Raw genomic sequence first — 14,478 nt, 5'->3', positions numbered from 1 at the left:
TTAACTATTGGATGTTTTTCAATTTTAGAGCTTGTTATAGTTTTTGAAGGAACTTCTTGTTTATTAGTATCTTTTATCAGTTGATTAGATACTACATGTAGCAGTTGGTTGGTATAATTATTCTGTTGGATTATCTTGTTAATGTCCTTAGCTTTAGGATCACTATCAAGGTTGGTTCCTTCTCTCTTAAAAGGAGAAGCAGTAATTACTTCTTTACCTACTGGCATTAAAATTTCTTCTAATGAAGGAGCAATACATTCCATTGTTCCTTTGGTTTTTGTATACCATTTATTGAATAGCATATAAAAGATTCCTTCTGATTTGGAATTTGTCTTGTTAATTCAAACCATTTGAAGAATTTTATATTACTTTTAAATCTTTCTAAATCTGTTATACCCCGTACTTTGTACGTTGGAATATTCTAAGTTGGTTGCGACAAGTTATGGACAAGACTTTTAAATTTTCGGTTTTGTTGATTTTTGTTTTAATGCACAAGTTGCATATTCATCTTTTCATTGGCATGGAGTGTTAAGGGTAAAATTGGAATAAGAAAAATTTGGGGTCAAAAGTGAATTATGGAAAGTTGAGCATTTTATGCAAATTAAGGGCTAGAAGTGAAATTTTGGAAAAAAAGAATATTTCATGAAAATGGCCATATGTGGCCATGTGTGGGGTGTGGGGTGTGGGCCATGGGCCACATGGAAGCAATAAATAAGTGGCTAAAAGATGACAATTAAGTCATCTTCATCATTTTCAACTTAGGAAATTTCAAGAACTTTGGAGAAAAAAAAAAGAGAAGAGAGAGGAGTATTGTATTCGACCATGGCCATGAAGAAAATTGAAAATCAAAATCCTCTCCGAAAAAATATTTTCGTTAAGCATTTCAACTCATTAGAAGGTCCTAAACAACATGGAGTGATTGTTGGAGCAAGCTAGCCTTTGTTTTTGCAATTCATGATTTTAGCCAATGAAGAGCAAAGTGGAAAAGGTGAGTTTAATCTTGTTTTTATATGTTATGGATGATTTGTGCATGTTGTAGTGTGTGAAAATGAATGAAATTCATGGAAATATGGATGCTAAAAGTGAGGCCGTGTGTGTGTGGGTGCTAGGCTAGTATGTGTGTTATATTGTGTAGGAGTGATGAATTAATTGTATGTAGCATGTTTGAGTGTTGTTATAGTGTGTGGAAATGGATGGAAATCATGAAAATTTTGTGTGTGAATGTTGGCCGTATAGGGGTTGTTTTTGGTAAGTTATGGCGAATTGATTTTACTTAGTATTTTGGTTGTTGTGGTCATGGATTATGTGATGAGAATGTATGCATTGAATGATTCTAGTTGAAGTTGTAATTGTTGTGTTGTGGCCGTGCATGTGTGGTGCTAAGTGAAGAACTAATTTCATTTGGTATGTTTAGGATGTTGTGTTGTAGATTTTATGTTGTTAGATGAAGGCTTAATGGTTCAAAGTGAAGTTGAAATCATGTGGGTCATTTTGGAACCTAATGTGATCTTAATACGGTTTCTTGTATTTTTGAGACGAATGTTGTTAAAGTATGGATTGTTAGTATGGTTTATGAATTTGGAAGAAAAGAAATGTATTGTTGTTGTTCTTATGGCATTTGGAAGTTTCGGGTTTCATTATGTAGTGAATGGGGTCGATTTGGCTATTTTGTAGATTGTTGGAAGCATTCTTGAATCTTGTTTAAATGGTTTGGATTAGTACTTGAACGTGTGAACATTGATGCTATTGGGATCGTATGCGGTTGATTTGAATGAAAGTGGAATATCGTCGAATTGTATAGAAAAGAGTTATTAATGTTAGCATACGTTTGGAATTACTTATGGATATTGTTATTATGATTGTTGGTATGGTTGTTGTTGATATTGGCCGAGTTGCATTCTCGGGGTGTTGAATTTATAGGGGAAGTGGCCGCCCAAATTTTCGTAAGTAGAGTGCGAGCTTAAAATGGGATTCCGAGGTGCCTATGACTAATGTTTGGTGTCTAATGACGTGTTGTAGATTTTGAGAAGCCAAGACTTGAGTTTGGATTAAGCTTAGAAGCAACCAAGGTATGTAGTTTACCTTTCCTTCTTTGGCATATCTTAGATATGGCTAAGCTATGATATGTTATGAGCTTCGGTAATTCTATTCGTAAAATCCGAGCATGTTTACGATGCTTATTTGCTTCTTGATGTTGGCATCCTTATATGGTTAAGTTATGGTTTATACGTCTTTGAATGATTGGTTTTCAAATATTGTATAAAAAGTTTGTTTCAAAAAGAGTTTTGTAACTACGAGCTCAGAACTGCGCTGACATGTAACCAGATGGCTTTGATATGCTCGGAAATGATTCTATGACGTATAAGGACTATGATTTTCATAGGCGGGGTCGGATTGGGTTGACGCTCGTCCGTGGGTCTCGCGACTTTTCTTTGTGTAGTACTAACAACTTTTTGAAAAGAACTTAATATGACTACCTTTCCGACCCCCGAGTATGATCATATATGTATCGGTTGAGTCTGAAAAAAGGATTTTTATGTATGTGATTTTTGAAACGTGACTATGGTTTTTGAAGTTCGGTTTGATATGTTCCCGAGTGATATTCGGAAGAAAATCTGATTTGACTACTGTTTTGGCTTATAAATGATGATCCGTTTTGATTAACCTATTAAGTCTTTGAAAATGTTTTAAACATCCGTATTTGGTTACTCATGATTACCTCGTGCATTCTCGTTGCTACATTTTTTTCGCCAAGTCCCGGGCCGGTTATGTTATCGGGCGCACTATGCTGTATTCTGAAATATGATGTGTATTCTAAAGTATGATGGGTATTTCGAAACATGATATGATACGAAGTCTGATAAGATATGATGGTCTGATTCACCGATGCGTATTCTGGAATATGATGTGTCTGGTACGCCAAGCCCCTTTGCCGGGTATCTTGTGTGTATGTGTTATGTTATATGTTATATGGATGCGGAATATGATCTCGTTTGTATCGGGGGCGGGGTGGTGGGGCGAAACTAGTGGCACAAGTAAACCCGGTGGTGGGAGCAAACCCAATGGTGGGGCAAACCCAATGATGAGGCAAAATTCCACATTGTTTAGGCCAATCCCACATTGGTTTCGGCCAATCCCACCGGTTTAGGCAACTCCCACATTGGTTTAGGCAAATCTCATTTGGTTTAGGCCAATCCCACATCGTGTTAATGCGTCTTGTATGACCGGAAATTGCGACGTTATGATGCGCTACGGTATGTTTGTGATTATGGTATTATATATGGATCGGGCCGTACGTTCCTCGGCGTTATCGTATTATTTATGGATCGGGCCGTACGTTTCGGCATTCGGTTAATTGTCGACTATATGATATGTTTGATTTTCCGTATATATATGAGACGTAAAGGTTTTTCAAAAAGCGAGGCATTTTGGCATTCGATTATCCTATTTGTTTTACGAACCCCTTACGTATGATTTGTATGTTAGATGTGGGTACTTTAGTTTTGGGGTTGTTATGCTCACTTGCAGCCTCCCCGGCTTCGGTTATGACTTCGTTTTGTACTTCACCTTTCTTGCATACCGCACATATTCTGCATCGACCCCCACTTCCTTTCGAGTAACGTTTCATGCTGTGCTTGGTACCAATAAAGATGAGCAGATGACGTTAGCGAGATGATGTTCCCGAGTGGATTAGCGAGCTCCATATCCTCGAGGGCTAGTCGCAGTACTTTGTATGGTATACGGGGTTATGTTAGAGACTTTAGAGTTACGGGGTCATGTGTATGTAATATATCGGTTGTAAGCGGCTAGGCGAGCCGATATGTTGTTATGCATTATTCTCACAGATTTGTTTTGTAATCGGCTATGTAAGCCAATATATCGCATGCATTATGTTACGATTCGTTATGACTACGGATTTTATTTGATTTGAAAAAGATGAAAGGCATGTATGTTTTCCGAAGAATTTTCATTACGTACTTATGTCATGTTTTTCGAGCCCAAGAGTGATGATTGTGTGTATTTTACGAAAGTCTGCCGGGTTAACCGGCCCTAGGTGTGGTCGGGTGCCCATCACACCTTATCGGATTAAGGGTGTGACAAAATCTTCCATCCATTTTAATTTAAAATCTATTCTTGATTCAAAGCTATAAGTGTTCTTATACCAATCTAATTTCTTTTTATTTTTTGGATCTTTCATCTCTTTGTCTAAAGCTTTATGATCCGGTTTAAAGTCTTTTGATCTAAGCATGCTTAGTGAGTCTCCTTCCTCTGATGGTTCTCCCATCATATCATTAGCAGTTGGACTTTCGGGGTTTACTTCAGATTGTTGTGAATGATAGTAAACTTTAGGGATAGTTTACGTGAAGTCTACTCCTTTAACTTTTCTACTGTTAATATCCACAAAATCTTCTTCATGACTATCTTCCTCCGGGGGTTTAAAAGAAGAAGGTCTTGAAAAAGACATTCTTTGGCTTGACGAAGGTCTTGAAAAAGACATTCGACTACCTGAAGATGATCCATTAACCGATTTAGATCTAAGGAACTTTATGTCTATAGATCCAGCTGGGTATTGGATAACATGATCAATAGCAGAACTTGCTGGTTCAACTTTTTGTTGAGTTATGGCATCGAAGTGCCAATCATCTTTGGATAAAATTTCATCCCATTTTATCATCCTAGGTACAAAGGTACTACTATGTTCATGATTCGCTTCCATGAGCATAGTAACTCCTTTTTGACTTATCATTTTAGCTTTTGGAGCTAAGGTTGTTTTCATTAGTACAGAATACACCTCTATATATTACGATTTATTTCTTTTGTATTAACTTTGCTAATCATATTTTTTGTCTTAATATTAAAAGTTAATGTAGCCAGTATATTTTGGTCATTGATGTCAACCGAATAATTTGGATAATAGTTAAAGTAAATCGGGCCATTAGCTAGGTTACTTTGTAAAACTCCTAATAATGAATCTTCAAAGTTTAATAATCTATCATCTCTTAATAAGAGACATAAAGGTGTGTCTAAACCTAATCTGTAAAGAGGTTTGACAGCAACTTGGATAAGTCCTATGTGAAGAAAACTATAATTTTTCTTATATCTGTTTATATCTTGAATGGATAGTAATTTAATAGTTTCTTCTGAACTATTGATGGCTATTGTGGATTCACAAGTTTTGATATTGTAATTTCTTACAAAATCAAAATTTCCTGTATTATAGATTGATTTGAATGGTTCCTTTGGAATATTCCAATTTTGTAAATCACGTTGAACTTTAGGTGTCTTTGTAGCTTCTGTTGACATATTGATACTGTTTAAAATATTCTGTTTTTCAGAACTCATGATTAATATTGAGCAGATATTGTATCAAGTTGGTTTTGACACCACTTAATACTATTTTCAGTAACAGACAAATTTTCTCTGTTGAAATTTAATAACCATTTAATTGTTCTTATAGAATCTAATACTTCTTCTAGAGAAATATTTCTGTTATCACCTGCGTTATAAAAATAAAGAACTTTTGGATTCTTTAAAGAATTTCGGAACAATAGTTCCAATACTAGTTCTTTTATAAGTTTTAATCAAGGCATGGCCCAGGCATATCTCCACTATCAAGAAGATTTAAAGTAAGTTGCCTCTTCAGAAAAGCAGAGGGCAAAAGACAAAAGCAGAAAGGTGGCCGACAACTTTTCAAAAGTAGCCGTCCAACTTTTCAAAAAGTAAAGCAGAACGGCATCTTTAAAGATAGCCGTCCACTTGTAAGCATCTACAAGATGCAAATTATTTTTGGAGGTCTATATAAGACTCTCAAGTTGTAACATTCAAGGCATTCAAAAATCACCCCACTTCGAAAAACCTTTCCCTTTCCTGTCTCTCTGTAAATTTGCCATGTTAGCTTTCAATGTTTGATTAAAAGCTTCAAGTTTTGTAAGTACTTTCCTTTAAATTCTGCATACTTTCTTACTTTACTAATTTAGCCGTAAGATCTTGTCTACTCAATTGTTATATCCCGTATTTTGTACATTGGGATATTCCGAGCCAACCGCGATAAGTTAAGGACAAGACTATTTTGGGATACGAGGTAGAGAATTTTAACCTTCGATTTTGTTTTAGGGCACAAGTTGCTTATAATTTTATTGGTATGGAATATTAAGGAAGATTAGGGGTTAAAAGTTAATTAAGGAAAGTTAAATATTTCATGAAAAGCCACAAGTGGCCGTGTGGTGTGGTGTGGGCTCCCACCCATAGCTTGGCTAATTTTGATTGCCTTAAGCCATAGGGGGGGGGGGGCATGTGTCCACTTTGTAGGGCTATGTATTTATATATATAGATGGTTGATGACAAATCAAGACTTATTCATCATTTTACACAACTCAAGAAGCTTGGAGAAAAAGATGGAGAAATTCGGCCATGGCTAGCCGAATATGGTGCCATAAATATTGATCAAAAAAAATAATTTTCTTCTAGCATTCCAACCAATTGGAATGTCCTTATTAACGTGGAGTAGTTGTTGGAGCAATCAAACATTCGTTGTTGCAATTCACAAACCCTAGCCAAGTTGGAAAGTTAAAGTGGTAAAGGTAAGATTTAATCTCTTTTTACATGTGTTATGGATGGTTTGTGCATGTTGTAGTGTGTAGAAATGAATGAAGTTCATGGAACCATGTATGTTGATGTTGAGCCGTGTATGGGCTGTGTTGTGTAGAAGGATGAACTAATTTTACTTAATATTTTAGGTTGTTGTTGTTGTGGATTCTATGATGTAAATGAAGGTTTAATGGTTTAAGTTGGAGTTGTAATTATTTGTGGGTTGTAGTAGAAGCCAATATGATGTTAATATCATTTCTTGCATTTGTGTAAATAATGTTGTTAACATGTGGTTGTTGTTTCTTATAGTTCAAGAATGTTGGTTGGGAGTTTTGAATATTGTGCGGATTGTTGAAGTGTTCTTGATCTTGTTTGAATGATCTCGGGTTGTACTTGAAGATGTGAGCATTGTGTTGTATGTGGTGGATTTGAATGTAAATGAAATGCCGTCGAATTATGTAGAAGGGAGTTATTGACGTTAGAATACGTTTGGAATTAATTGTTGATATTGTTAGTATGGTTGTTGGTATTGTTGTTGATGATTTGGCCGAGTGGAATTCTCGGGGTTTATTGAATTTATAAAGGAAATGCTGCCCGAATTTCTATAAATAAAGTGCTAGCTTGGGATTGAATTCTTAAGTACCTATAGCTAATGTTTGGTATCTAATGACGTTGTTGTAGATCTTGGGAAGCCCGAGACTTAAGTTCGGATTAGCTTAGGAAGCGGACAAGGTATGTAAAGCCTACCCCTTCTTTCTTTTGGCATGTCTTAGATGTAAGTAAGATACGATACGAGCTTTGGGGTAACTCATTCGTAAGTTCCGAGCATGTCTATGATTCTTATTCACTTCTTGATATTAGCATTCCTCAATATAGTCGGGCTATTGCCCTGAGTCTTTGCATGATTGGATAGTACATGGTGCATAAAGAGACCCTATTCCTAAAGGGTTCTATAATGAATAACGTCCAACTTTCATGCACGGCTCGGATTGCTTTGATACGTTCGTAGAGGATTCTATTTAATAATGTCCGTAACTTTCTTAGCGGGCTCGGATTGGTTTGATACATGTCTATGATCCCCGAGACTTTCCTTAATATAAGTTCTAATGACATTTAGAAAGAACTTAGCATGACTATCGTCTTAACCTGTCCAGCGTTGGTTCTATTTATCTATTCGAGTCTCAAAATATGATTTATATGCATATGATTACTCATTACTCGTGTTGCATTCCTTTTGCTACATCTTTCACCGAGTCCCCTCACTAGAGGGCGGGTTCGTGATATATATATATGGTGTTATGATGTGTTATGGCGTTATGATGTGTTATGGTGTTATGATATGTTATGGCGTTATGATGTGTTATGGTGTTATGGCGTTATGATGTGTTACAGAGTTATGCTGTGTTACGGAGTATGATGTGTTACGGAGTTATGCTGTGTTCTGGAGTATGATGTGTTCTCGGGAGTTGGCCGTGTACCAGCTGTGTTACGAGTATGATGTGTTATGGCGCCAATGACGGGATGGCGACCATGTTCACCGAGTCCTATAATGGGCCGAATATATATGTGTGTATATATGTGATATTAATATGCATGTTTGTGTGTCTTAAAGGTAAGCATTTTGATGATATTGTACGCATTTTGTACACATTGCATTTTTACTTTGGTTATACCCCGTCTCTATATCTCTCATACTTTATATACTCGCACATATTGCATCGACCCACCTTTCTTTCGGGGGTTGCGTTTCATGCCCGTAGGTACGGACGCTCGATTTGGTGATCCGCTAACTTAGGATATCCATTCGTTTATCTTGGATCGCTCCCTTGTTTCGAACCCGTATATTTTTGGTACGGTACTTCTTTCGTTGTGTATATGTACGTCGATTCGGGGGTACGGCGGGGCCCGTCTCGTCATATGCTACCGTTGTTACTCTTAGAGGTCGTAGACATATGTGTGGGTTGTGAATAGTTATTGTTCTATGTCCGTGTGATTTATGTTTTGGGCGGTCCTATTTCCGCGTGCGCCTTATCGGCTTGCGTTTGTATATATATATTTTGGGATGTTGTGTTTTATGACGCCCCTGCCGGCTTCTCGTACGGTATATATATATATGACCTTTGTATATGTATAAGTTATTTGTATGCCGACTGTTAATGGGTGTGTACGAGTGTCCGGCTCGGGCACTAGTCACGGCTTTACGGGGGTTTTGAGGTAAAGTGACGATTTACGAACCAAGAATGTAGCTTCGGTTAAGATTTTGGCGGAGGAATAAGAATGTTGAGAGGTGACTTGGAAAGCGAGAAGAGAGCAATGAAGATTAAGTACCCGCATTTGTTTCCGGCGGTACGAAGGTTTCGTCGTAGGCATTATCACCCCCTGTATTATTCCATTTTCGAGTTATCGTGATTGGTCCCGAGCCATGGTATTGTATGATGTAATATTTGGCCTGTGTGTATCATTTGGGTTCTTGTGCGGGTTGAATGGGTATATATACAGGGAAAACTCTGCCGAAATTTTTATAGCCCATCTTTGTTTGAACATTCCGGGAGGAATGTTCAGGGGGGGAGGGGCGTAATGTTATGCCGCTTGTTCTCATCTTAGTAGAACCTATGGTTTTATAGTCGGGTATGCCCTTGGAATTGAGGCTCGTGTCCTAGTTTTGGAGATAGAAAGCGCCTTACCCCGTGTGCAAAGGTACCCGCAGGTATTCCTGGCAATTTACAGAGTTAGAAGTTGAATGGATCGAATCGACATGATCTGAACTGAACCTGAGAAAATCTACAGACACTAGTCATCATCGACGGGTCGTCAAAAAGGTCGACGGACCATCGTTGTGCGGCGTCGATGGCGTTCCGCAGCCTGAAAATCTGCAGGCGCAGGTCAACGGGCAAGTCGATAGACCGTCGACAAGTCGACGGGTCGTCGACCCGTCCGTCGAACAGCACTGTTGGAGCTTTTTAATTTTCGAGTATAAATATGTGGTTCACTACCTTATTTCTATTTTCCTCCATTCCAAATCAGAGAAACCCTAATATATTCTTTCCCAATATTTTCCATCATTATTAGTGGAGATTTGGTAAGGTCCGAGCCCCGTGAACTCGTGCTTGTCAAGAAGAAGATTGTTTCTAGGGTTTCTTTAATTTGTGAAGCTTAAGGAGTTGGAGTTGAAGTTGATCTTTAGAATCTTAGACCCCTCAAGGTATGTAAATGATTTCTACCCTTATATTTAAGTTGATTACAGGGAGTTTTAGTGGTTTTAAGCGAAGAGAGGGTATTTGTGGAAGTGGTAAGTTGATAAAGGTTAAGGTAGTGATTTGAGGCTATTTTAAGAGATGACTGGGGATAAATTTGAGTATATATTTATATATGAGTGTTGTTATTATTGTTGTTGTTGATGTTGGATTGAATGGGAAGTTGAACGGTTGTTAAGCTTATAAGGGAAACGTTGCCCATAATTTTGTCAAGCTCTATTTGTATTTAAAATGATTAGTAAGAGAGGTAAATAGTCTGATTAAGGCTTACGTTGTCTTGATTGTAGACTTACAAGTTCGAGAGGTAGATGTTGGACGATTGGGGATCCTTCAAGGTATGTTAAGGCTATCCCTTCTTTCATTTTGGTATGATCGTTATGATATGAACCAACAAAGAGCAAACGAGCTTCCATATTACTCTACTCTTAGAAGCATTAGGAGTACTTCAGTCTTTAATGTTCATGTACCCCATTTATGATTGCTCCTTCTGTTCATGGGTCCAATTTTACGTATACAGTTATTCATGCATTACATTCATTCACATATATGTATATTGAACCGTGACCAGAAGGCGTTATATACGCAAGTATTATATGTACATGGGGTATGGAAAATGGGTAGGCGTTATATATATGCATTACCACCTAATCAACTGGTGCACCTTGATGTTGATATATGGATCGGGTCGTACGTTCCTCGGCATTATTATTATATGATACGGATCGGGCCGTACGTTCCTCGGCATTATTATTATATGATATAGATCGGGCCGTACGTTTCTCGGCATTATTATTATATGATGTATGGATCGGGCTAAACGTTATAAATATTTATGACCTACGTTGATGTATATGGCCGGGATTACTATTTGAGCATGCATATTATGCGCCCGCGAGGCATTGTCGGTTATCTGATTTATGCGAGACTACATACGAGATACTAGTTCATACAGTACATACGAGCGATTATTTCGGTTTATGAGTTGATTTTATTCATGATTCTTATATATACATGATTGTTCTTACGCCTTTCATACTCGGTACATTATCCGTACGGACTCCCGTTACATTGCTCGGGGAAGTTGCGTTCATGTACGCCGGAGTTCGGATAGGCAGAACGGAGTGATCGCTTATTAAGACTTCTATCCGGCGGTGAGTCGGTGCGCTCCATTGATCATGGAGGCAGTATATTTTCGGTATGCTAGCCTTTTGAGATTTACATGCATATGGGTATGACGGAATACAATCGCCTTCTACTGACATTTATTTCGGTAGAAGTACATAGATTGTTGTATGTATTAGTCGGTGATGTAGCCTTGTCGGCTTTTATTCTTTTGTGTACGGTATATGTACTTCGGCCATGGTGGCTTGCCCTTTACTCTTTGTAGCGTGTTTATGTATATACAGATTGTACAGAGTTTATGATATCACACATTTATGAAATAGTGTGAGATTAGTTTGAGTCACTTGTGGGCCCTTTATGTTCAGTAAGGTTCAGATAAGAGTACCGGGGTGTTTGGTCGCAAGAGGTCAGACACTCATCAAGACACATCGGTTTGGGTCGTGACAGGAAGCCTCGACTCTTGCCTACTAGGAAAATCATAGCAATGGACCTATCCACCACTACCCGGCGAATCCCACGACCACTCTGACCCGTTTGAGCTCTGCCCCTACCGTGCTGATCTCCACCCCTGTCTGACTAAGATCCTCCTCTACTAGGTTGGGTACCACCTCTACCAGATGTGTGGCCACCCCACCCAGGATGTGCACTTCATCTACCATATGATCCGCCCCCTCTAGCAAAAGCAACTTGTTACACCCCGCAGTTTGGTATGTTAAAATTCGTAGGTGTTTGCTTTTTTAAGTATGGACATTGGAGTTACCTCCAAGGATACATGATATTAGATGCGCTTATCTTATGTTTATGAGGGTTTAAGTTCACATAATAAGCTGCGGAAGGATTGGAGGGCAAGTGAATCAGGGAAATTATATTTGTTGGATTTTGGAGAAAGTATGAGGGGTAATTTTTGCCTTACTTGAGGAAGGAATATATTATTGTATATGAGGAGTTTTGAAGTGAAACAAAAGCCTAAATTCAAATTCAGGAAGTCTAGTTTCCAACGCAACCAACCGTGTGTCGATCCAACATCGCAATAGAGAATTATGAGCATTTAAACTGAATTTGCGGTCTGCGGGGCCTAGCCTGTGCGAGAACGCGCCAAAGGGTGGCGAGCACGGGTAACGCGAGCGACTCTGCTGCGAACACACCCCGTGGACGCGGCGAACGCGCGAAGGATTTTATAGTTGGTGCCAACCGACTCTAATCCGCTATATAAGTGGTAAAACCCCCATTTTTCTCCATAGAAAATTCCCCAAATATTCTGGAAAGCTCAGCAAACATATGAGAGCTTATATACATCATAAAGTGAAGATTTTGAGTAATTTCAAGTGACGGAGTATTAATCGAGATCCGGATAACGTGTGGCCGCAATTATAGTTTCGTTTTTGCATTGGAGTTGGCTTGGATTCAAAGTAAATATTGAAGATCTTCCTATTCTAGTAAAGGTAAGGTGTGAATCTCTCTTTGTTAATGTTGAGTTAGGAAGATTTATGAGAATAAGAGTTATAGATTATGGTGTTGGTATTGTTGGCTTGTGGATTGAAGTATGAAGTAAGCTTTGGATGAAATTATACATATTTATCTTGTAGAATGTTGATGATATTGTTGTTGATGTTATTGGTATTGTTTGGGAGCTGCTTTGGTATTTGGAGGAAGTAGATGATATAGGGGAGATGCTGCCCAAATTTTTGAAAACCAAATTAGTCTTTGATAATTAGTGCATATAAGTTGATGGCAATATGATGGAAGAATGATTAAAGATATATATTTCAATATATATAGGTTCGGGTGAAGGGCAGGCATCGAAGTAAAGGATCCATTAAGTAGGAACTGGACGAATAAGATATGTAAGGTGTTCGTCTCCCTCTTTCTTTGGCACGAATCCAACTAGAACATGAACATGAGCGTTCCATAACAAATTCACTCCATTCCTATGTAATGTATTTCAATCTTAATGCCTTAATTATTTGATTGATTCAAGAAATATTATCATGTTTATTATCATCAAGTTATTTCCTTGGATTGGCGATGAATTTCATAATTCATTCATAGGTTACGACCATAGGTCACTCCGAGAGGCCCGATGTTAGTTCATTGGCTCCTCATGCATTATATATGTGTATGCACAATTTTATTACACCGAGTCGCGCTATAGTCGGCTGGGTATGACACCTATTGTGCAACATTTGATCGGTTGGTGTGCAAGGTCTCGAAAAGGGGCGGGGTACGTTACACAGGAGTCCCCGAAAGGGCGGGGTACGTTACACCGAGTCCGAAAAGGGCCGGGTACATTACACCAGAATGCGAAGAATGGGTACGTTACACACTGAGTCCTGAAAAGGCCGGATACACTATAATGAGGATACTATTTATATATATATATGCTTGCATATGATTTTATTTAAACTCGCCATTGTATATTGTACGTTCTCGGATGGCAAGTTACCTCTATTCTCTTTATAGCTCCGTCCTACTTATCTTATTGATTCCAGCCTTACATACTCAGTACTTTTACCCTGCGCGTCCCGTTGCACGGGGCCAGCTGGCATTTTCGTGTTGCGGTACACGAGGGTATTGAGCAACCGCGATGGGACTTCCAGCTTCAGCGGTGTCAGCAAGTGCCACTACTTCGAACTTGCTATCTTTGGTACTTTTCGGCTAGTGCAATATATGTTCATATGTACACTTTTAGAGGCTCAGAGACATAGTGGGGTATGTAAATGTTATGTATAGTCTTGTTGGCCCTGTGTTGATCTGTGATACTTTCTTGCTAGCCTTGCTGGCTTTTTGATACTCGTGATGTTGTAGCGACCTTGTCAGTTCGCATATGTATATAAATGTTGGATTATCGAATATTTCTATGTTGCGCCTTTTCTGCGTGCAGGTGTTCTTTGAGTTACGATATATGATGTTTAAAGTAACTATTAAGTCAGGTGGTTTTCGGCCTACGGGTCGGAGCCCGTCATACTCCTCGTTGGGGTGTGACCAACTAGTATCAGAGCAGTTCAGTCCTAGGATGTCTTTGAGCCGTGTCAAGTAGAGTCCTGGTTATCGGTATATCATGCACCATATTTATAGCTAGAAGGCTACAGGGCATTTAGGACGACGTTTTCTTCATGATCTAGATCGTGCGATAGAGCCAAGTATGGACGATGTTATCTAATATTTTCATGTTTAAATTTCAGCGATGCCTCAGAAAAAGAAAAAGGCCAGCAAAATACGGGACGCTGAGGGGGAAGGCCCGAGCCGAGTATCCCCAGCTGAGTTAGAGCATGACGAGGCTCAGAGCGCTATTTCCTCGCATGCTACCTCTACTCCATTAGTTGCTGAAGAGCATGATAGAGCTACAGAACCTTCGGCTCCTCAGCCTCAAGGCTCATCCCTGTATTCCGGATCGGGGAATTGCCGAGATGCGATCTAGCTATTGACTAGATTGGTGGCTACTCGGACGACGATAAGGCGGGGTCTTGCGGATAGGCGGTAGTTCCGCGTGCGTGATTTTTACCCTTTCCCTTTT

The sequence above is a fragment of the Lycium ferocissimum genome, chromosome 2 (assembly GCF_029784015.1).
Source record: "Lycium ferocissimum isolate CSIRO_LF1 chromosome 2, AGI_CSIRO_Lferr_CH_V1, whole genome shotgun sequence".
Lineage (NCBI taxonomy): Eukaryota > Viridiplantae > Streptophyta > Magnoliopsida > Solanales > Solanaceae > Lycium > Lycium ferocissimum.
This window is presented reverse-complemented; position numbering follows the sequence as displayed.